General features: G+C 50.8%; 1 pseudogene; it reads right to left on the reverse strand.

The window, feature by feature from the left end:
- Nucleotides 1–223: 223 nt before the first annotated feature.
- LOC131479069 (uncharacterized) lies at nt 224–13,691 on the reverse strand (annotated as a pseudogene).
- Nucleotides 13,692–25,636: the final 11,945 nt, after the last annotated feature.

Consider the following 25,636-nt stretch of genomic DNA (forward strand, 5'->3'; position numbering starts at 1 on the left):
GCAGTACACATGAGTACGGGCACAAGTAACTTGTCCTCCCTTCATCAGTGTCTTTTGCCCGTCCCTTATACTAGATGGTATGGCGAAGAGATACCCCACAAGAACTACACATACACATATATTGATGTACGTATTTTTCGTGTATCCACACACCTAGAGCGAGAGGGGAATGATCGATGCACATGTAGTCATGTAGGCATGCACCTTTTGTGGTACTTCGCTTTCACAGGTCATGGACTGCAGCACCTGTGGGCCGCTGCCCCTGTTGCGCTTGCTGCTGCTCTTGCTGACGTTCCAACTTCGCTGCTAATGTTTCACGAAGACGAAAGTTTCGCAGCAATTTCTCTTGTACGTCTTCAACAGACGGTCGCACCCGGGGATCCCGCGAATCTACGCCTTCTCCTGACAGGAAGAGTCACGAGAGAACCACAGATGGAACAGCAGTACAAAGAGGAGCTATCTGAGTGTCGGGGAAAAATATGAGACCGCAGAGGAGAGAGCAGAGACTAAAGCACACTGAAGAGGAAAACGCAAGGCACAGCACAAAAAGCCACCGTCTATGAATTGAAAAGCTTTTAACGCCAAATAGAGAGGAATGCGAAGCCGAATGCTGCTGCACAGGGGAAGAAGCAAGAAAGCGTAGCTGGGTACATAGGATGAGAGACGTGGACCACACGCATATTCGCCACGCATAAGAAAAAAAAAGCAAATGCTCAAGATGTTGCCCCTCACATAACGTAGTGGCAACTGCTTAGACAGTAGCTACTAGCGCGCCCCTCTGCAGACATACACATAGACATATCTTTACTCAAACTTTGATGACTTCGAAACGTGTAACTCAAGTGTCGTACGTATGGATTCCGTAGTACCTTTAGTAATTTAATCAGACATTCTCATGCACTCAATGGGCTGTACTTGTACGGGAGACCTATACGCCCCCCGCGGGGCGCAGACACAGCTGCGCGGACGTACGCATTAGGAGTCTTGCGGAGTACCTGGACGGTTCAGGTGACGCTAGTATTTCTCTACCTGCCGGTCTCACAATCACTCCGCGACGTGGTGGCAGGTATCAACTCACACAGAAGGAGGAAACTACTTGAGGAGAGGAGCTCTGCGTAGTTTGCACTCGTATCCCTGTTTGCTAACCGCGAAAAGTTAGGATATACACGTCGACACACACCACAAGCCCTGAGCCACACTAGTATACATGTCACACACTTCCAGACTCACGTCGCATTACACGCAAAGAAATGCACTCAGATATGTGTTCAAGCACGATGGTGAAAAATATGGGACGACAGCCACACGACAACGCCTCTCCAGCGTGCGCACGTTTACGTTGACTGGGTTAGTAATAAGTGTACAAACTGTACAGTCCACCACATGCACGTGGGAATAAACGCACCTTAGTGCACTCAACATACGTGGATAAATGCGCTGCTGTCAATATCATTAGTAAGCGTGCGCATGCGGGAGAAGCGTGCAGCGACGCTGCCCCTTGTATACTCTGAACGCCGCGAAACTATCCCCTTTTTCATATACTCCCCCCACTAGCGTCGCCTACACGCAGAGAGGTGCACTCGGTACATGTAGACGTACGCGCTCTTGTTAACATTCATAGTGAGCATGTGCACGCGGGAGAAGCACGTGGTGTGACTGCCTTCTGTCTGTTTTCAGTGCATGAAATTCTCCCTATCTTCATAGCTACGCAAATCTTCGCTTCCTGCGTTTGCCTACTCTAGCCATACTTCACGCTGCCTCACGTTCACTCAGTCCCGATACGTTTAATAATACTTTCGCATTTCTACGTGTACATCCATATATACGTATACACATCTCTTGCAACCGTTTCTATACTTCTAGGCACACACCCGAGGGTATACAAATATACTTCTTAATAGACATCTACATAGGTATAGGGATGTGCTACGGTTAGTCATCCTCCATGCACCAACCCGCCAGCTCTCACACACCGTATCAAAGTAGAGCAGCTCAGGTAAAGAGGAAGTGCGTGAACATAACGAGACCGCAATCTCTGTCTTACAATGCGCTATCTGCGAGGCAGAACTGCTTCCTTTAGCACTGATCAAATTACAAAACGCTCTACGCGCCGCAACTGCCCAGACAATTCTTTTGTTGAAGCGACTGGGGCTACGCCGCGTAGAATTGTCGTAGTAAATAAAGACATCAGAGAGAAGTAACGGCGATCTGGTAGCACCTGACATCATATACACGCGACCGCACACAGGGAGTGGATGCAAAACGCAGCTACCGTTGGAAAAGCAGCCGTTCAAGTTTTCCTCATATGTACCGCGACCGTGACGTATGCATGCCTGCAGTTTGGTGCGTACAGATAGGCCCATTCAGTAGTCGTAACAATGTAGCTCTGATTGTATGCTAGTCTACAGAGAGGAGAAAGAGCTGTGCGTACCTGCGGCAATGAGTGCTTCGGCTTCAAATTCTAGCAATTCTCTCTTCAGAGACTTCTCTTCATCTATGAGCCACTGCGGCTTTATATACTTTACAACGCACCCGCGGGGCACGCATTTTTTCGAGATAGTGCAGCATCTCTAAATTTGGCCTTGCCTAAGCGCAAAGTTTTCAGCAACAGACAGAACCACACAGCTGCCCACAGATCCCGGCCAAATAGCGCTGAACATTGAAGCACTTTGTATGCACTCCATTAGATGTAGATAGATGTCGTAAAAGAAGTTACCTTGGGCCGAAAAAGGTCAAAGAGCTACATACATGGAATGAGCCATTCGCTTGGCAAAAAGGTGCGCTTTCTGCAGGGAGACTCTTGTATGTTGTTGAATCACAGAGAAGCGGTCCACGTCGCGTGTACACTTCCCCAACGCAAAAGCCGCCGAAGGATAGCTTTCCCGCATAGACTAATACACCCACGCACCACCCACAATTACAAACAAGTGATCGACTGTTGCAAACGGGCACTCTTACATGTGTGTATATATATGCTTATATGTATATTGAAGTCTCCCTATAGGACTGTACACAAGTAGATATTTCGTGAGTATTCACGTAAGGCGCATATTATTCGGTACGATCAGGGGGTAATGCGAGAGGCGGTACACCGCTTGATACGTATGTACACTCTTGGAGGAGCAGAGGAAGATGCTGCACTCACGGGCAGCGACACACACACGTACATACATACACGGCGCATGCTTTTATCTGCGTGAATTTCTTCCTAAGAAACGAGACACTGTGCACGCGGACCTGATTCGGTCTCACACTGTAGTCTAGGTAGCTCAAGCAGACGTGAATAGCAGATATGATGAAAGTAAGAAGCGCGAGTGAAACGAAAGCAAACCATGTAATGACTTCTTTACATACACATAGGGTCCAACCACGGGCGAACACAAAGCGTTGCATTACTCGTGCACATACAGACACACAAAGCACACGCAGACACGCCCAAAAACATACAGACACACTCGCACATCACAGACACAACCACACATCACAGCCCGCACACACTCACACACGCAATCGTGTGCTGTCGTAGTCTGTTGAAGGGTAATTTTCGCGTTCTCGTACTCTGGAACGCCCTCTCTGTCTCCCTCTCCTCAGCTGAAAGACCTCCTTATGCGGGCGATGGAGGATGCGCGTACACACCGTGCATGTGTGCGCCAACGTAAAGCTCTCTCTCTCTTCAGAGAGAGCATGGTTGAAGAGATATGGACATATGGAGCAGCTGGCAGGGCGGCACTCATTGCCAACGCAGTGGCATCTGTGGAAGCCTTTTCTTGTAGACGCTCACCGCATATACATGGACTGTTGCTCTTGCACACAAGATAGAAGCGACCGTACTGTTCTGGGGAGAACTTCGAATTTATAGGGTTTGACGTGGGCACGGAGATTGAGACGGTTTCGGTAGACAATGTGTACTTCCCCCCCCCCACGCGGCGGATGGCGTCGATAGCTGATTGGTCTGCTCCCGAGACTTCAATTTGGATTTTGTAGGGAAATGGATAGTCATTCTGAAAACGCAATGAAAACAGAAGACGTAGCCACGAGCTTGTCGATGGGACGGAGAAACGAGTGGTGAAGTCTACGTTTTCACGCACTGCAAGAGAAAGCGAAAACGAGTCACAGACTCTATGAACTGATGGAAGAGTCCTGAAACGCACGTATTTCAGTTCATACGCGAATATGTATGTATTACATTGTGTGCATGAAGACAGCAGAAAAGTGGTAATGTGAAATTCTAGTGCATAAATGTGTAGATATACAACACTGTGTGTAGTATGGAGATTGTAAGGACAGCAGGAGGAGAGCAGCACAGTAAACACATCCGACTACATCCCCCATAACTGCGACACATCTGTAACTCATAAGATAAGCACACACAGATGCGTGTTGTAGCTCCTGGAAACGAGAAATCCGTGTACGTGTGCCTGCTTCATTACTGCATAGCAAAAATGAGTGCATTCACAGACCCACAACACAACTCTGATAGAGATGTGTGTGCCGAAGTACACACAAGCAACCTGTGTACATCTGCCTGCACCATGGCTGCACAGCGAGATTGAGTACAATCACGTAACCACAGCACAATTCTAACATATGATATTTACACAAGTACAAGTGCACACGCATGAATAGCAAGAAGCCTGTGTACATGTGCCTGCATCATTAGTGGACAGGCGGAAAAGTCAGAGGAAATTACCCAGCACTGATATGGTGAACTTGAGTAGAAGTGGTGGTGGTACTCGAATCCTCAGAATGACACGTGCTTGAAAGCGAAACGGTTTTCTGACACAGTCACAACAGGAATATAATGGGAAGGCACCTGGCCCCCCCCTTGCCGACTGGCGTTACAGAAAGGCCACGATGTGTAGAGTTACCGACTTGGAAAAGAAGCAATCGCGCGCAATGTTTCTTCTGCCACTTTTTCCCGAACCGTGAGTTTTCAAATATACAGGTGTGTTTGTATACATGTATATGTATATCTACGTAAATGCATATGTATGTACATGTGTATGTATGTCTGTGTGTATGTATGTACATGTATATCTATGTATGTGTATTTTCATGCATGTGTGTATGTATGCATATATATTTGTTTGTTTAAGTATATGTATGTATACGTATATGTGTGTCTATGTAATTATATGTATATGTTGATGTATGTGTGTGGAGGTATGTACGTATGTATATGCACGTGTGCATATGTACGTATGTGTATGTGTATGTATGTGTGTATTTACGTATGTATGTATGAATGTATGTATGTATATATGTATGTATTATGTGTGTGTGTGTGTGTCTGTTTGGATATGCAGACTATCTGTACAGTCACACCTTATTGGCGATGGCATACCGGCGGTGAGTTTTTGTCAGAGAAGCATCTTTGTCTGCGACATGCATGCAGACACGCACATATATACCTAAGTCGACGGAGCAAACGAGTCAGAAACTCCTAGGAAATTGAACGGACCGGCAGGTGAAACGACAACATCACCAATACCCTTCTTCTTCGTGAAACCGAATTAGCAGTGAAGGGGATGAGGACCTCATGTATTCCGTGCCATTGCGCTTTTATTACTGCTGTTGCTCTTGTCTTGAGAAATGAAGCCTGTGTGTTTTGTGCGGAGACGTGGGCGGATTGGGCGTAAGAAGAAGGCGCGCTTAGACGGACGAAGGTGGACGTCCAAGGTAGAGTTCTGGAGAAGAAGAATACCTACTACGTTGAAAAGTCGGACGCCGTTTCTGACTTTCACACATCTGCTGTCGTTGAGGTGTCGTTGCGTAATGGGGAATCTGCAACAACACAGGGGCAACGGCAACCTACGCTCTTATACACGAGCATAGAAGCGTCTATACGTACACACAGAAGAACGCTATAGAGGGATACTGGTGCACGGAATGTACTAGCGTGTTCTACGTACATACGTGTGCACGCGTAGAGAGGGACGCAAGCGCAGAGGCTGATGAGCTAGCCCTCCCTCTTTGAGCAGATTAGTGTGCAAAGCATCCCCATAGAGACCACTGTGTACACGCATACTCCCTCTCTCGATATGTACGTCCGTAGTACCACTCTCAATATATATATATATATATATATATACATCTCTGTACATACTGTCACTGCATTTGTCAGTATGCATGCCCTCACCTCATATGTGTGCCCCTCACTGCCATTTCCGTAACTATAATATGCCCTCACTTTATCTATAATTTGTGTACATGCATACTCTCCCACTCGCGGCATACACGTCGCAATGGCTCTCCCGACACATCTTTCCTCACTCCATGTGTCCCTATTTGCTATCCACCTGCCCCGAGTCCCGGGGTGCAAACAAAGTTGCAACATCCATGATGAGTCGACATACGTGCAGAAACAGATACACGCAAACACACAAATGAGGTTATCTGTATATGTTAGACGGCATACATCGGTGACAAAAAGCATGCCACCGTACTCTGATCGCTACAGAGGCCTGTAGAAATACGTACTCATCGGTAAACCTGATCAGGAGTAGATATTTCAATAACCCAAAATGTATGTATATAAAAGGCGCAGCCGCATCTGTCCAAGATGATATACATATAGGCTGCTGCCTCGAGGTTTTCACAGAAAATAACCGTAAGACGAATCGCGCGCTTACACTCGTGTGCCTGTATTGAAAAATGTGGAAGATGGACGACGGTGATGTGCATTAAAAACGCCGGGCTTCCGCGGCCTAAGGAAACGCGGCCGCATTCTCCCTCGACATTGCGAGAGCACATAGAATAAAGTTCTACATAACTATGTGTTGTGCCTTCCGAGTACACGGTCAATCAGCTTTCCAAAGAAGCACTGACGTACGCTCTTCTGACAGACAGAAGTCATCACGAGAAACTAAGTGTTCGCTCCCAGGCCTTCGACATCACAGCCACAACTGCGCCCGTGTCCTCAACATTGGCACGTCTTCACGCATACAGGCTGCCGAGCACAAGCGACTGCAGCCGTGCTTTCAATAAGAAACAGGCCTGCGGCAAGAGAGACATAAAGCGTGTGCGGCATGAAAAGCAAATGGGGTGCAAAGAAGAGCAAAACTCTGCAACGGTTTGCCTCTTTTTATCACTTTGACTCGTAACACATCGACAGTCTCAGCACCCCATAAATGACAAAGACAAAAATCCGACAAAGAAGCCCCCAAAGGCAGTCAGACACACCTGCTGTACAGCGCAGCACACGGGATGTTAGGTGGTTTTTGGAACGTCGCCAAAACACACACACACTTACAAACATACACAGGCATACGCACACATGCACGAATACAGATACGCACGCATACACACATATTAATCAGTCTGCGTAATGCGCAGACGTAATATCGCCGAGAATGCAAGAGAAAAGAAAAGACACGCACCAGCTCCTTCCGGAACAGAGAGAATGGAGATATATTAAAACTAGAGAGAGAAAAAGGTGTCTTGTTTTGCACGTGGGTGAAATGCTCTGCAGAAGAGTTTCGTATACAATACTTGCAATATTACCCGCTCCTCATTTCTTGTAAATGAAGGCTCGTGTGCGTGGTCTTCTGGGCGAATAACGCGTGCATTCCTTCACAACCACTTCTCGTCTCCAGTTTTTGAGCCACCTTCCTGCGAGTGGACAAAGGATTACCCGTGCCCCCTGTCTCAGCTAGTGGGTGACGTGTGCAGTCTACTGAGAAAACCTCACAACAAGGTATACACTCTTCAGAATTCTCAGTATCCAGACAAGCCCGCGTGCGCTTGCGAGCACGCCCGCCTCTATGGCTCCGCCTGTTTCGACTGCTGTTATAATTGATGCTTGTAGCATTTCATCAGTTCGTTAGGAGCGCGTAGATGTGCGCCATGGACAGAAAGACGCACGCAGTGACTGCACGTTCCACTGACACTCCTACCAAAGACAGTGCACAGACGTACACACAGCGACTCTCCCCGCATGAGCGCTCAATGGTGTCGTGACGCTGCCCAGAGGCCTCGGCCCAGCAATTTTACTCATAACCATGATGCAATAGATTGTAAAACCTTGGCATCAATAGCAAGTTTTGACTGCGGGTCAGCACACAGCGAGGAGCGAGTGCGCCGCTCCCCCTGCACATGTGCGCTATTCAGCCAGCCCTCTTTTATACAGAGCAGAGGGAGAGATTTTCTAGTGGTCTACGGATCTGAATGAAGAAGGGGAAGGAAAGAGAGAGACAGAAGCCTGCACACTGCGAAGAGGGTCTGAAGGGCATCTGCGGCACACATCATATCATTACCGAGCGTCGAGACGGCCGCTTTCAATAAACGCGCGCAGCTTTGAAAGATTCAGAGGCTCCATAGTCTTCCGCTGCCCTGCAGCATTGACATACACATATAGACACAAATACACAATGACATAAACGTATACAGACGCACACGCAACCACGTACGCACATGTAATCACACACACAAGGCGATCAGAAGTACGCGTGCGCGCCGGTGTGAGGGCAGCTAGCACGAAGGTGCAAGAGAAGCGAGAGAAGGACGCAGAGAAAGCCTCTTTCTCACCATGCAAACCTACCGAGCACGGTGCCTGGCGACTGCAACGAGGACGACTGTCAAGACGAGTCTGCGTCCAGCAGAGACCGTTTCCCATGCGTGTGTGAGGCGTGCACACGTGGACGCTCTTCCTGTGTGAACGAGTGTAGGTGAAAGGATAAAAAATGGGGAGGAGACCCTCAGCAGGTACTTCGCTATCACATATCTACTAAACCACATCTGTATGTAGACACCCGAGACCGCATACATAGAGACTCGTAGCAGTATTCATTCATCATATAGGTGTGTCGTTGCCTATGCAGAACACACGGTGGCCAGGCAAGCGTTGTCCTCTCCACAGGAGCGCACGTCCCCTTCACGAATACCTTGCAGGCGCACTCACGACACACAGATTTCGGATCTAACTACTAATATGAAGTTGAAGAAGGACCGCAGTGTAGACACAAAAAGAAAGTCAGGCGTACCTGGCGAGCCAAGCCTCGGGCCATTTTGGAATACGTCGATAAAGCGGAGTTTTGCCACCTCAAACGTACGGCTTCGAGGGCCCCGATAGCGCCCTGCTTGCAGGTGCACGTGCTTTAAACGAATGCCTTTTGCGTTGCTTTTATCTCCGCGGCCGCGTCTTCTCTTCGACTTCCTCTTGTACTACGGTGCATGATACGCCACAACAGTCCAGCAAAGGATAAAGACAGCAAAAATAAACCACGAGCTGCCGTAACACCGCCCCGTGCTTGCCACCTGCACTTTCGCCAGGAGCACCTCTGTCTTACTATGGTGGCAGTAAATGATGTGTAAGAAGTGCTGACGAACGTTACGTGAGAGCCTAAACGTGTTCGCCTCAATCCACGAGCTTCCCGCTCCTCTTTCTATTACATTTTTCCGTAATGGAGAGAGCAAGCCCAATCCCCCTGACAGCTCGTACTTACCTAAACAAGACGCCGCCTTATGTGTCGAATACACAGACACATATATATATATATATATTTATTTTATATATATATTTGTAAGTCAGCATGTTCAAAGGCATATTTGCTTTTATACTTATCAGTAGACAAGGTTCTTTTCCCTGTGTTACTATATTGTGGGACTAAGGTAGGTAATAAACGAGGGTACCCGGCTACTAGGAAGCATTCATATATGCTCCTGCGCTCGTTGGCAGCTGAGGGAATTCTCTCTCCCTCATTAGTTGTGAGAGGCTCTGCAAGACAGCGGCCTTTACATAACATTAAGCGAGCTCAGCGCGTCTGCAGGCTAAGCTAAAGATGGACCTTCGTAAATGCCTGCATGCACATGTAGATGCATGTTAGTATCCTCCCGGGGATTCCAGCAGGGGTGTTTACAGGCTTCAATTCCACGCTGTCGCCTACCATGTACATACATGTTATACAGATGTATGTACGCGGATATGTGCTGGTATATACAATTCCACCTTGATGGGTACAGATCTTGATGTTTACACAGATATGAGTACGTATAAGCTGCCATGTAATGTTCTGAAAGTATGCATACGCATCACACATCGTTGTATCCCTCTGTGTAGACTTGTCTACGTGTACCAAGACCTGTCGCGAACAGTCACATTCAGCATGCATACTCATCAAAGATCGTGTGTAGGTAAATACTATATATATAGGTATAAATCTACCTAAGAAAGGCAGACAACATGCAGGCAAACTTCTATTCTTTCCCGAAGCGCACCAAATACAATATCAACCCCCTTCCTGAGTACACCGGAATATGTAAAGAGATTGTATATGACGCTGTTATCACATTTGATGTACTACAACTCTCGAAGACGCACCTCGCCAAAGAGGCTGTATGATATTTGTGGTGAATTTCACCATCGCAAAGGGAAGGCCGCGCTCTGCCAGCAGTGGGTTCCCCGAACGCACGATTGAGTACACATCACTACGAGGACCGCCTATGCCCCAGTACAATCGCAGCAGCTACTCCATGCGCTGGTGTGCTTTCCCCTCCTGAGGTTTCGTTTCACGAGAAAACGACGGTGCACGAGAGCTTACGTCCACGTACGGGTTGTCGCATATAGGTCTGTGCACGAGTATCAGTAGCAGCCACAACACGCGTTTCGCAGACCTTCCATATTGCCGCCTTTGCCTAAACACCGCGGTAGGAAGCAGGACAGATCTGCTTCAGTGCAGAGAGCTTCGCCAGTTCTGCTGCAGCTTCCGCCGTTATGTTTCAGCCTCCTTCGCCTTCCGTTGCATGCGTTCTACTCGGCTGCCAATTGTACACGCTGCCGCTGCTGCTGCCGCGAACGGAGTGACCAGAAGTGTTTTTCTTCACCGTGTGTTGCGTTTGTGTAGCACGCAAAGTTACGTGATAGCAGCATCATATTAACCCTCTTTTGATGAAGCTGTCCGCACAAACGAGGTTTATATGGAATCTCTGTGCCCTCGAGAGAACATCTGTACGTGACCTGCATGTTGTTTGTCTTAATAGAGTCAGCACAGCATTAGAAGACAGCAATACCACGCTCCACCCCGCAGCGCTGGCAAAAAACTACACTTCATTCCTCTTTTGTGCCATCGGCGGAGTAGTGTGTTAATGGAGGCGTGGCCAGCCGCTACCCTAGTGTACAATAAAGCAGTCATCTTCTCCACTAAATAAGCTGATACAGTGAGGATGCCAGGAAGTCTGTGTGTTGTCCCAAAAGAAGCAGCAGAGTGGAAGATTGAAACTGATAACACCTTGGATGCGGAAAACCTCTCTCTACCTTCCTCGTTCTTCTCTCTCAGAGCTGCTCTCTTACCGGAGATACACAGTCCTTATGTACCGGCAGCACTGCAGCAAGAGCGCTGCGACCTCCTCGCACCCTGGTCGATGCAACGCGCCCACCGAGGAAACATACGACACCACGCTATGGCATCTTGAGCAACATTGGAAATACTAGACAGAGCGGCGAAGTTAGTTCTGTCGGCTGGACCAGCTGAAGTATCACTCTCAACGTACTTACGCATACATGAAAGGATTACAGGCAGACAGACACCTATACAATGTGAGCACAAGCTGGTCCTTGCTATCGTCCAAGCGCTGCAGATACGCTGTGAGCAAGGAGAGGCTTTGACGAATGTAAGGCAAGACTAGAAGAGGTCAGGAGAAGCAATACAGTGCACATGTGATCTGCAACAGTTGCAGCACTACGTCGTCACGCTCAGCAGTACGTGAGGAGCAGCAGCCCGCAGCACCGAAGATTATGCAAAAGCGTTCCTTCTCAATACTCATCTTTTCCCAAGTGCGTGAAACAAGCAGTGAGCGACTACCACTACTCTAACACACAAAGCGAGGCTCCGCCATGTGTATGTGCGTGTTGGTGGAGGTACTCTGGTCTACCTGGAATTGTACATGTATGTACGTACATATATATGTCTCCAGAGATGGACGTGCACATATGTAGTGTTACCACGCTCTTGATTCTGTCTGCACGCTCAGTGCTGCGGGAAAGGCACCAACACCGAGTAGTGCAGTCCGCCTTCTCATAAACAGTCATCTTTGATCGCCCGTTGCAAGTGAGGGCAGCAGCACAGACGCAGCTCACGCAGCGCAACAGCACTGCCAACAAATGCAACCACAACAGAGAGAGAACCCAGCAAATGGGATCCCTTTTCGTCGTTTTCCTATTCTGAGGCTCATATTGCTTTCAGCACCCCAGATGTGCCACGTCCAGTACTTCTTTTCTCAACGACAGTTCATTTTAGTTGCTTTCCTTTTCTCCATCCTCTTCTGCCATCGGCTCTCCACTCCTCTTTGTCTTCTTTCCCTATTACGTCAGTGCACTCCTCATCTTATATATATACATATATGTATATGGGTTTCCACTGTTTTCGCTCACCATCAGGCGAAGATTGCGCGGTTCTATCGGAAACACGGGCCTTTTCACACGTGAAAAACGCCTGTTGAACGGATGAGGCCTGAAGCGTCCTCGAGAGCCGTCCGTGAAATTGAGAGATTTCCACATGCCCCTGTGTGGCGTTCAGATTCTCATCTGATGCGCCTTTGATGCTATTCTTCACATGCGAAAACGAAGTAAAATGGCGTGAAATTGACGGGAAGCAGGAGCGCCGAAGCAAAGATCCGCAAAAAAGATAACAGAGGAACACACGACAAGGAGGCTAGGCGCGGCTGATACTGCCTTCTTTATGAATAGCAACGCATTTTCTTCTCCAAAGGCAGCGCAACACGAGGCACGCGTGGTGCTCCTCGAAGATGTCGAAGTAGGTATAGGACCTCCGTCACATAGGAAAAACGTCTACCAGATATTGCCTACCCCATTTCCTTTTACTAGAGTCGCACACGTCACATGCTTGATATGCCCCTAAATTGCTGTTGCTACTGCAGGTGCTACGAGAACGGTCCCGATTGTCGCTGATGCTTTTTTTTGCCCTCGGCGTTCTGCTATGGTGATGTGAGGCACGGCGGCTGCTGCAGCAGCTGCTGCTCTTTCCTTCCATGCGATCAATTCTGCTACTGTTCAGGTGACGGAGCAGAACGGGGCAAGACTTGTCGCTTAGAATCCCTGTGCCGACGCTGCTACCAGGGATCGCGCTACAGTAGCTGCTACTGTAACTGCTAGTGCTGACTCCAGCGATGCATTTCAACGCTTCCACATGAGCAGCCATCCTAGCGCGTACGCTCCTCGTGAAAGCGTCTTCCGACGCTTTGTACTTGATGCTGCAGCAGCTACCGACCAGGTAAATGTGGTGTGGTGGAGCTGCAGTTAGGGCGACGCTCGTGAAGGCTGCTGCCGCGACCGGCAGTGAGCTGCCTCTGGACCGACTGTGCCATTCTGCAGTCGTAGAAGCCGCCTTGCGTGATACTTCTTTGTCCCAGAGCCTCGAGTTTGAAGTCACTTGCTGCCGGCACGGCTTCCTTGTCAGGCGCCTCTGCCAGCGTAACAGAGACTGGTGCTTTTGTGTGTCTCTTCCCTCTCGTTGCCCCTGACACCGCTGTGCCCTCAGATACCACAGCAGGTACTCCTGCGCCACTTCTGCCGTTCGCTGCTCTTCTTGCGTGTGCTGCAGCGAAACACACGCGGGTAACATGTGTTGGAAGAGTGGCCTGAGCAAATGTGGCTGCTGCCGGTGGGAAATCTGCAGTCGCTGCCGTTCCCGCATCCGGCGTTGCCGGTTCTCCTGTCGCTGCTTCTGCTGCGTCATCTTCCACGCCAGCCCCCGCAGCAAACAGCAACGTTGACTGGGTGGCGGTAATGCGTGCACGCGCTGCTTTTGTTTTTGAGGACTGCCTCGGTGTTACTGGTCCTGCTGTCTCTGGCGCCGCTGTCACAAAGAGGCGACAATGGACCGTCACCGAGTGTGTTTTTTCCGAAATGAGCTGCTCCCCTTGCCCTTTCAGTCCACCGGGGAAGTAAAGTGTTTCCCACTTACTGACCGACGGCTGCAGGCTGACTCTGCTTGTACTCTCACGAAGAATTAAACGTGCTGTTGCCTGGGGCCGCCAGCATCCTCCGGGCAACGTCGCAAAGTCTCTCTCTGTAGTGGGGTAAAAAATAACTCAGAATGCTTCTGCTCCTCTTTCGGCGCTCCTAGCTTGCCTCTGTTCTTCCCGCAGAAAAGTGTCACCAGTGCTACGGGCCGATCTGCCATTCCACGTCCAGCTATTGTCTTTTCTTCGCTCGGGCGCAGACCATCTTGCAGAAGGACACAACGACGAAGAGGATGAATGCGGACGAAGAAAGCGGTCATACCAAAGCTTTGCTGGACGATGGGAAAAAAAATAACGAAACGAAGAAGGAGAGAAATCACCAACAAAGGAGGGGAACCATGAAGGCTGAGAAAAAGGTGAGGCAGGCGGAAACCCCGACGAAAAAACGTACGGACACGAATGCTGTACTAATCCGGAACTTGAGCGAGCGAAGGACGCACGCAAGGAAAAAATCGAACGAAACGGACCTTGACTGAATGGCACCGCCGTGGTGAACGGCGAAGGCGGACGCGCGGCAGCAACAGTAGCAGCAGCCCTTGAGGGACAGATGTGACGAGTACATGAGAAAGGAAGCAGAAGATGGAGCTGCAGAATGACAAGAAATAGAACTGCAGGGCGAGACAGGAGCAGAGCTCTTAAGAGCACATACAACATCAGTGCACAAGCACTGCCAGATAAACGACTCTGTTTTCATTTCGAAGAAAACACGCTGGCGAGGCAGGCGTCCAGCATGCCAGTGCGCCTCTCCTCAGAGGCACATCGAGGCATGCACCAACAAGATTGCCTCCGTACGGAACATCACTGCAATGAAAAAAACAAAGTCGCGTTTTCCTCCGGGGAGGTGCTGTGGGAGTTCAGCGTGATGGCTGCGTTTCTCAACATGCACTTGACTGCTGATCTTTGCTACTTGTGTGTCTGAAAAAACAAACCTTTTCTTTTGCTCCTATTCTAAGTCGTACAGGTGTACGTATATGTCCGTATCAACGTGGCGCAATGGTACGCCATGGCAGAAAGACGGAGGTAACCGTGCAATCCCTCCCTGCGTTCTTTACATATACACATCAATATACATACGCATACACACGTACAAACGAAGCCACACATGAAGGATTTCTGATTCTATTCCTGAACAAGACGCCTGTAAGCGTGGAACCTTCCCCGCCTTCCTTACGTATACGCAAGTATACATATATATACGTAAATAAATGTGTACACACAAACACACGCATGAAGGATCTCTGATGCCTTAAAAATCTCCCACGAGGGTGTGTGCAGTCAGGCGTTGCGACGCACATGAAACGACCGTCAATACTTGAGCAACACCGCAAACACTGCCAGAAAGCATCCTCACTACACGCGCCCACAGATTTACACACGCTGGAAAGAATGCATCCGCACTAGAGACGTCCGCGGCACATCTCGAATGTGTCCTAGACAGTATGGCGCCACGTGATCCTCGACAGATACAAGATGAAACACAGCAGCTGTCTGCTTAGAAACGCGAACACGCTGGTGACATAAGCAAAATGAACGGAAAGGTTGGATGCTCGAAAGACGTGCTGAGAATGTAATGAGGGAAACAGACACCGCACATGGCCGCCCCGGCACCGACACCCCCCGACTCCCGAGAGAGAGAGCACAGAAGGCACGATGCATGAAAGAGGGATGAGCATGGACACTGAGTAAACCGGGAGCGCAGCAATATTGCAGTGGACCAGCATCATAGAAGTCCAGGAAGAGGGTATCGAGATTTATTTTACGGTTGATTGAAGCCCAGGTAGGATGCCCCCGAGGAGCGGGAACGGCGCGGGGGAAATATTTTATACACCATTTCCACTCGTGGGCTCCAAGTGCACACTGTATGGCTGTTTCCTTGAGTTGCCGAAGGGACCAGCCATTATCGTTGAGAGCACTAACGGCTCATCAGCGTAGGAATAGACGTGGAATAGCGTGAATAGCTTAGGGAAGTCAGATATGTGTGTGTGCGCGTGGGTTTGCTAACGTGTGAGCATAACAACTGTGAGTGTACATGTGGGTTTATTAAGGCTGAACCAAGAGCTCCAGAAGCGCCGCATGACTTTGGAAAAGGTAGGCAGCGGCGCGCGAAGCGTAGGAGTATTTTACAGTGGGGACCCCGCGTAACATTCAGCCGTAGGGCTACGCCACCCTGCTTCCGACTCCGGACGGCTCCTAGACACAGAGGCGTGAGAAGGTGGACAGATGCTTATCTGCGCTTGTTTTTCTGAGATTGATCATGATTATATGGTGAGGGTGGTAAATGTTTGTAGCTGCAAAATCACACGAAATTTCTCTTTTTGTAGAAAGAAGTGCTTGCTAGTACGTGCAGGCGTACGCGGGAGCAGGCTCACACGCACGTAGGGGCGCTGCGGTCAGATCGCATGTTTCGCTGAGTGAGATACTTTGTGTTACCTAGGGAGGGAGGCATCCCGCCAATGTTGGGAACACCAGTAAGAATCAAGAGGACAGGAAATAGTGCGGAAGGTACAATCCAGAACGCATGTCATCTGTTAGGCGGTCGTGTCGAAGGGCACGAATTGGCGAGCTAGCTTGATGCAGACGAGAAGCCACTGCACTGACGTAGACACGGGAGCTATTCCCACGCTGACAAGCACCAGTCCTTCGTACTTCCGTAAGAGGCTGAGGAGATTTCTGTCTGTCACGTTATTGTTAATGCACGATGTGCTGCCGTTGCTGCTGCCGTGGGAGACCATACAGATCTGAAAAAAGAAAGACAACGTTGATGTCATAGCACCAGATGCCCCTGCTGTCTGAAATACGCGGTTCCCTCGCTTGCCACATGTCTCCGGCTGGCGTCACCTTCAAGTATAAAAATGCACTCCCAGTCAGAAAGTACATTTGAACCAACGATGATGTCCACGTGCCTCCCACGTAGACGGAACCGCCGAAGTGTTTATTTCCGCTTGCACAGAAGGGTGCTAGCGAGCTACGATGGTGTCACTTGACACAAAACTACGTCACACTTGCACAGAAGAGGTACTCGGACTCGGTGGGGGGAAGTGTCTCCGTGCATTCCTCGCTGTGGTCGGCTATGCGTATCGTGGAAAACCTTACACGTAAGTAAGGAGCTTACTGCGTGCGCAAAGGAAGAGCGGGAACTTGCAGGTTTCTTCAGGGACTATCCGTAATCCGATAAAATGACTCTCTCAGACCCGGTGTGTCTAAGATTAGGTTGTTGGTGTTCCGTCAGCTTGTGCAGCAGTTTGTATCGGCATGTGCACACAAAGCTCAGGATAATCGTAGCGGAGCCGCTTCGTGCGCACCTATATCCCAGTCGGAGTCTCTGGGCTAGAGCGTACGCACGGATGTGTACGCATAGACGTGCCTACGAGTGGGAATTGTGGGCATAAAGATATTCGTAAGGACAACTTCGTGTAGCAGTGCGCCCTTTCTCAGGAAAGATTTTGTAGACACATACACTAGGAGGTGTCCCACCCGCACACCATAGAGGCCGCGTGCGAGCATGCATGTACTCAAGATTCGGTGAGCAGATGCTTCACCCCGGTGGACTTAGGGGCGTACAAGCGGCTAAGCCTACAGAAGCGTAAACGTACGTATTTGCGAACCGTCGGTTGCACACGTTGAATAACCTCCTAGCTCATCGAGGGAATAAGTCTGCCTAAAATCTCCCTCCTTACCATTGACACAAATCTGTAAGATCGACCAAATCAAACACCTGCGAGGTGAAAGACGCACAATCATTTCCAAAATCTCAAGGGGTGTAACGGTTACATTCTTTTTACTTTTGCTTACAACAGTAAAGACTCAGGTTCATTTATATGAAAAAAGGCAGGCGGAAGAATAAAAGTGTCGGGATTTGGAGCAGATAGACTATCGTATACAGAGATAAAGCAAAATGTGTGTGTAGTGTGCAGCATATTGTGAAGAAATCGATTGATACGGCCCTTCCCAGTTCGCACTGCAACACAGTTGTCCCCTGGAAAATTTGTAATATATATCCGAGATTGATAAAGCTCACTTGGATTCACTACAGCTACCCACCGCTTTATTATTGAGCACCAGCCGGAGAGCACGGGAAAATACACTTGCCAGTTCATGATGCAGGGAAGGAAATTGTCATATTCACAACTTATGATGCTTACAACTCACGCAACTGGAGGCTACCTCATACAGGACACTCACCAAGCAGGGAGGCGAGTCCCGTAGGGAAGCACGTGAGCGGAGCTGGATTAGGACATCTTACCACGTCGGGATGCTTGTGCGTACGCGGGTGTGTGCGGCCGGCATATCTACAGAGACATGCATGGAAATTGATATTGCACTCTAGTCAGTACAAGGCAGCTTTCCGTTTGATAAGAGTGGCATAATTCATTTCACTGCCCAGTCAAAGAGGGACCGCCGTCAAAGACACTCTCTACATTTTTTTTTTTCAATGTCTAGGTTGGACCCTCGCACCTTTTCATCTCTCATCTACTGTCCTCTACTAGGCTCCCAGTCCTCCCTGCGCCGATCCATTACCGATGTTCATCTCAGAGAGTCTCTTCAAACGTTGCCGTGTGCTGAATAATTCACACGTAAGCGAGTTTCTTAGACACGTGCGCGCAAATTCACTGAATGCGTTGAAGACGGCGAGGTTCTGTCGTAAGGCAGAGAACAAGAGGGACTTTGTTGATCTGTAACGTTAGAAGAAAGAACTTCAACTCCCTGCTGGGAATACATACGATAACGAGCTGAGATATTGTCTATGTTTCCTCCCTCATAGCGTCAGTGCGGCTAGGATCCCGGGGGGCCCTGACACGTCTTTGTTGATAGGCCTATTATATTAGTGCTTTTCTTGTCACGTAGACATTCTGAAGAATGCGGCCCGACAATAAGTCACGTTGCGCCTACGGCTACTATGATGTAAACGAGAGCGCAGTGTGGTTAAGATGCGGCAGTTCACGACAGCGACATGCAAATGATCATGGGATGCGCGCCAGCAGATGGCAGCTCTCCGCTACACGTCTCTGTACCACAACTGCACGACATATCTGGATATATACGTTGCAGACCTACGTGCGCGACACCTTGCATGCTTGCTGCTGGACATAATTGGAAACGAGCTGGACCCCAAGAGCTGCGGAGCAGTCCTAACATTACAGACACACAAACCGTACCGCCGGCCTTGCTGGTGCATCTTTTAACAAAGTGATGCTTTGTCGCGCGTGTTGTTTGCTAAGGCCAGGCTTCAATCCGTTGGAAACGCGGGTAACCTCGACAGATGATAAAGGCGCTGGGTGTGAGCGGTCGAGCTGGTGCCACATTGCGTCCTTGCGGATGTCAAGTGGTGTTCACGAATGCGAGTGGCCGGAGGACGCGCGATTCTGTATACTTCGTAGCATCATGAAAATAATACGTATACGTCGAGCCACTTCCAACGCACTCGGACTCACTCATGTACGCGCGTAGAAGCGGCTTTGCAGGTAACTTCGAGCGATGCGATTGCTTTGCTCTTGCTCTCATTCAAGTGCTTTTCTTTGTGGAAACCACGATAAAAAGCACTTGTGCTAGCTGCAGCCGTAGATTATTGAAGGATACGTGTCCCAGCGCCCACACTTGCATCAGCTTATACAAGCCGTATCAAAAGAGGTCCAAGACATTTTCTCGCTTGCAGAATTTACAGGCCGCAGTCACCGACGCATAAAACGCCACCGCGACCGGTTCGTACAAGACCCTTGTAATCAAATGGGACTGGACGCAACGCTAAAAAAGAATCTGAGTTTCAGTGATAACTTATGAATGCCCCCAGCAACAACAGGAGCGGCAAGCCTCACAAGCTAATGAGGACATTGGAGGTTTCGGTGGTGCAACAGGTTTCCGATTTGTTGAGTTTGTAGGGAGGATGTCCGAGCTTTACTCAGCGTCCACTGGCAACCAAGACACACCAAGATGTACTTTGTTGATCTGCGCACAGTTTGTTTTCTTGTAGAGAGTAGGCGATCTCGTTGTTTCGCATCGGCTTTCGCTGAAAGAAATAAATAACCACGCTACTGCTCAGATAAACGGAGTCCTCAAAAGCCATCCAGGGCTTGCGATGACCTTTCGATTAGGACGAAAGCTGAGGTCTAACTCTATTGTCTGTGCACATCAACCGCACCGATTTATCTCATGTGCTAGCTACGATGTGATTGTTTGTTGCAACTGACACGTATCCCCATGAGGTTTGGACGGTTCGCATGCCTACCGCAGTTTTGATTCTTCCGTGCTGTAGCCGAAGCAAAAGGAAGCTTGCGACGGCTCACGGTAGCGCAGCGCAGCATACGAAGTCTTTCACACATTCGGCCTACAAGAGATGGGAAGCAAAAGGAGGGCACTTAGTGATGGCCAGCTGCTACCACGGGGGGACGTGCGTAAGCCCGTGTGCACGCGGCAAGGGCCAATTCTGCGTGCCGGGCCTCAGCTCTTGTTTTTTTCGTACAAAGTTTGTCCGACTGGCATACCGCGCTCGTACACGCGTCCGTGCCCTACGGTGGAGTACACGACGCTATCACGGTGTTTACATTCCACAAGGAACTCTATCAGGTGAAATGCGAAGCACTTTCCCTCGGTCCGCTGCACTTTGAGAAGCAGTTTGAGAGAGTTCGCAGTTTGTATAAGCCCCTGTTACAGGGCCTTCTCGGGGCCACACGTCCACTGCAGCCCATGCCTCTTTTATGGCCACGCTTTCAGCTTCACAGTCGAATGAAGCGCGGTGTGCAACAGGGTGCAGTTGACCAGCAAATACCGTTAAAATGGCAGCGATTACCAGGCTATCGGCAGCCTGGTAGGAGGCCGACTGTACCTCCGCACCAGCAACCGCCGCAGCGAGCAGAGACACTTTCACGAAGCGGCCGTGTAGGACGTGATACCGATGTCCGGTGTTCTTCCGTCCAAATCCCTGTCGCCAGTGGTACTTTTCAAGAGTGGTGACATAGACTAGACTATCTCGACGGCACATCCGCGTTTCACTAGCATCTTTGTCAAGTTATAGTTATAGACGCAAAACATTTGAGTCAGGTGAGGTCATAATCTTGTTTGATAGGCACGCAAGCAATACACATTCGCGTGTATCGCTGAGTACTCCCGTACAACACTGCCTGTCAATTCTTCACTCAGCAGCACGTGACGGATGGACTGCGCGCCTGCCTCGCGTCGAGTTCCGCTGAAACTGTGCGAGGACGCGCTGCATGAGGCTGGATGCATAAGCCCGAGTACTCTTGTACGACACCACCTGTCGATTCTTTGCTCAGCAGCACGTGAGGATGAAATCCGCGCCTGCCTCGCGTCGACGTTTGCTGAAACAGTGCGAGGATGCGTTGTCTGAGGGCTTGCTACACATCCCCACACTCGTCTACCTTTCGAAGAGTTGGTCTCTGCAAGGGAGGGGGGGGGAGGGGTGAGCACAAATCCCGGCCAGCAGACCGGTCTTTCCGATGGTCATATCGTTCTTCTTGGTTGCACAGTGTTCGGGCACCAGTCGATTTATCAGCGGATACTGTGTGCACTGGCAGGTCGACGTCATTTTGCAGAGATTCACTTAAGCTCCAGTTCGTCTACAGCTTAAAGCACCCACGTTACGATAGGAAGAGCACGACCGCCGGTGAGGCGCAGCCTTGACGGAACAGTGGCGATGTGGTGTGCGCACACGGACAAGAGATTCATGTAAGCGTCAAGTGAGGTGGTGGCTAATTAAGGCCAGTGGACAGTGTCCTTCACGAGGTGACAGCCACTGAAATGTTCGTCAAGCTCGGTCGGCGGCGTCGCTATGCTATGTGCTGGCGCAAGATACCGGTGGGAGAAACACCAACGAGTTTGTTGGAAGACCGTCGGGTGGCTCTGCGTGGAGTATCGACGGCTAGTCCAGCTAGTTTCGGTGGAGCTGTCACACGGTGATGCGGTGTGAACGACGCTACTGATTGACAGACTCAACCAGAAGTATCTGACGTCTGACTCCAAGAGCAGACTCTCGGGTACACGGCCCGGAGCTGGGCTGCATTCCCCATGCCCCGCCCAAACCTCCAGCACATGTTTTGCTATTTGCAAAACCGCAACGCTGGTGTCTGCTAACTGATGGTACGTACGCTATCGAGTTTTCGTCTCCTCTCGAGGGCAGGACTGGCGTGTAGTCTGGATCTTTTCTGTATTCTTTGCCGGCCTCTTTCCAAGTGTAGGACCGGCCTGTGGTCCGGAGCTTTGTCAAGTTCTTCTACGTGTGTTGAGACCGTATGAAACGCGCACTACCTTATGCAGCGACGACCACCAGACATACGCGCTGCAGTACGAGTGAGTCTGCCAGTTTAACCATAAGGAAACGTCAGTTGCGTGCTCTTGCCCACGAATACTTGCCCGCAACAATACATCAAAGCAGCGGACCTCTGTGGGGGGGCCAGGGATCGAGCTCCCCCCTGTGATGGTACGGGGGAACGTTCTATATACTGAAGACTAAAAATATATATCTTTCGCACATAAGCTGCGTACCGCTTTTCTGTGCTTAAATCTTAGTGGCAGACGGGTCCTACCTTCCAGTGTCTTCCATCTCTTTTGAGCTCTTTAACTATCGCTAACACATGCGCATGCAGCTAGCGCACTCGCAAGAGCCTTAAGGATGAGACGACGACCACGACGGCCTGCCGTGGAAAGATAATGATGTGAATATCTGTATGGGTCTTCTCCTGCTTTTGTTTTTTTCCGCCCTCCTTCGTGTCCCAAGCGCGATTGGGATGGACTGTGACACCACTGTTGGTGCCGCAGCACAACAACGATACGAGGGAGGAAACAGGCTTGCGACTCGCTCGCTCCGTGTATCTGCAAGGACTCTTTTTACGACAGAGAATGGAACCCCTCTCAATGTTCTGTGCGCACAGACAGCAGTGTGTGGAAGACATCCACGTGTATTCGGCGGCCCTAAGGTACGCCACGACAGGTTTCCCTGTTCACTTTGTAGAGGCGGCCGAAGGATTCGGAGCAGTGGATGAGGCCACAGTGGTGACTCACATGCGGCGACAAGCGGACTCGTAGCGCTTCTTTGAGTCCTGCACTGCATTGTCCAGCACAATCTCGCACCTTAGCGACGGAACGGGAAGTATGAAACAAGCAATAGAGTAGGCAAGGCACTCAACCTTATTCTTCTGCGCAGGTCAAGGACTCTCCCAGATGTATTCGTCTTAGTTCAGGCGCTGCTCCCGCACAACCAGTGTATCCGCAGGCCAGCCGTGCATCTAGTTTGGAGAATATCTCGCTCAACAAAGAATTGAACCTGCCTCAAATTCCCGCTCAAGTACACGCAGTTCTCTAGCAGCCTCAGCTTCGCACTGTGCAGCAACGGCAGCCGCAGCACAAGAAGCCTTCACCACAAGCAGAGCTTCATGTTGCACACTAGCGACCAGGCACGTCGTGCGGCGGAGCAGAAAAGGTGGACTCGGAAATGGCACACTGCAGCTTGCGGATGGGACACAGTCGCGGAGCGAGGGGAGCTTTTTTTGACCAGAGAAGCCTACTTGGTAGAAATAGGGGAGGTGCGTTCTGGGCGGTCGACGTGGACCGCCGTGATGTCTCTGGTGTAATCGAAAACACGAGTGAAGCGCCTCGGCCGCACGCAGCACGTCTGGATGTCAGCAGAGTGAGGCAGGATGTTCGAACACTACTGGCGGAAAATAATTTGCAGCAGCAGGCCTTGACGACTACACTCTTGCAGCGGCCGTCGCACCAGCAGTACGTACACAGCGTACATAACGAGTATCGCAGGAGTGCGCTGCGGATAGACCAACGAGAGGGCCATTTCTACAAGCGGCAGCAGCAGACGCGACCTTCACGGCAGCACCCGCACGAGCAACGCAGCCGCCTACGCGATCAGCAGTGGCTCTCTCACCAGCAGCGGGCGAAACCTCAGGAGCAGCTTTGGCAGCAGCGGCAGCAGCCTCAGCACCCTCAGCAGCAGGAGCAGCCTCAGCAACAGTCCCAGAATTCGCAGGAGCAGTCCAGGCAGCAGCCTCAATTGCAGCCAGAGCAACGGCGGCAGCAGACTCAGCAGCAGGAGGAGCCCTTCGCCGCAGCAGTTGCAAAAGCCGCAAGAGCATTTGAGGCAGCGGCCCGACAAGCAGCAAGACCAGCTACCACAACACTGTCCGCAGCAGCGGGCGCGGGTGTGCCAGCAGACTCAGCAGCAGCTAGGGTTATCTCGGCAGCAGTTTCAGAAGCCACAGGAGCGGTGGAGGCAGCAACCTCGGCAGCAGCAGAAGCAGGAGCACAACCGGCAGCAGCCTCGGCAGCAACCAGAGCAGCCTCAGCAGCAACCAGAGCAGCCCCGGCAGCAACAGGAGCAGCCCCCGCAGCAAGAGAAGCAGTCCCAGCACCAGCAGGAGTCCGAGCAGCACCGCCAGCAGCAGGATCCACTGGCGCAGCACACTCCGCAACAGCAGATTCACCAGCAGCAAGAGCAGCTGAGGCAGCAGCCTCAACAGCAGCAGGAGGAGATGGTGCTGCAGCTTCAGCAGCAAGAAAAGCAGTCCCAGCAGCAGTGTCAGGGGCCGCAGGAGCAGTTGAGGCAGCAGAGCCTGCAGCAGCAGGAGCAGCCTCAGCAGCAGCTCAAGGATTCGCAGGAGCAGTCGAGGGCAGCAGCGCGACGAGCAGCAAGACCAGCTTGCACAGCACTCTCCGCAGCAGCAGGATCAACAGTGCCAGCAGACTCAGCAGCAGGTGGGGTCATCCCGGCAGCAGTCTCAGAAGTCGCAGGAGCAGCGGCAGGAGCCTCAGCAGCCACAGGAGCAGCCCCGGCAGCACCCGCAGCAGCAGCAGGGTCAGCTGGCGCAACACACTCCGCGACAGCACTTTCGGCAGAAGCAGGAACAGTTGAGGCAGCAGCATGGGAAGCAGGAGGAAGACCAACTGAAGCAGCATTCTCAGCCGGTGGAGGAGAGGCCCCGACAGCGGCGTCCACTCACCGGGAGAGCAGCAACCACAGCAGCCACAGCAAACCGCAAGAGTATCTCAGGCAGCAGCCTCCGCCGCAACAGGATCAACTGGCGCAGCAGTCTCTGCAGCAGCAGTCGAAGCAGCAGCCTCAGCAGGAGGGAGACCATGTGAAGCGGCAGTGTCAGCAGCAGCACGAGCGGCCACAGCACCTGCCCCAGCAACAGCAGACACAGTTGTGGTCGCATCAGCCGAACAAGGGACACATACTGCAGCACACGCGGATTCACCAGCAACAACCGACACGCCACATGGAAGTACAATCTGCGCGTTTTCAGCAACGTGTGCCTCTGTTGAAGCCTGAGCCGCCGCAGGAGCACCTTCGCGCCGGCCGGCAAGGGTGGTACGAGCAGAACAGGCTTGCTCACAGGCAACAGGTGGTGACTCGTCCGCGTCCCCCTACGAGACAACAACAGCGGCAGCATTATCGGCAGGAGCAGCAACAGTGTGCCTGGCTGCAGCAGGAGCGGACGCAAGAGCAGCGGCAACATGTACACGAGCCTGCGAAGGAGCTAAAGCAGCCCACTCTACTGCGGTATCAGATATTGAATTCAGCCTCTATGCGTCAACAGCCGAATGTGCCTACATCACAGCAAAAGACACTGATGGATAGTCTTTCTTGCGACTTGAACTCGGAGCGGCAACCTCCAGGCTGCTCAGCTGAAGACGACAA

Source organism: Ochotona princeps, unplaced genomic scaffold (assembly GCF_030435755.1).
Source record: "Ochotona princeps isolate mOchPri1 unplaced genomic scaffold, mOchPri1.hap1 HAP1_SCAFFOLD_2029, whole genome shotgun sequence".
In the NCBI taxonomy this organism is placed as follows: domain Eukaryota; kingdom Metazoa; phylum Chordata; class Mammalia; order Lagomorpha; family Ochotonidae; genus Ochotona; species Ochotona princeps.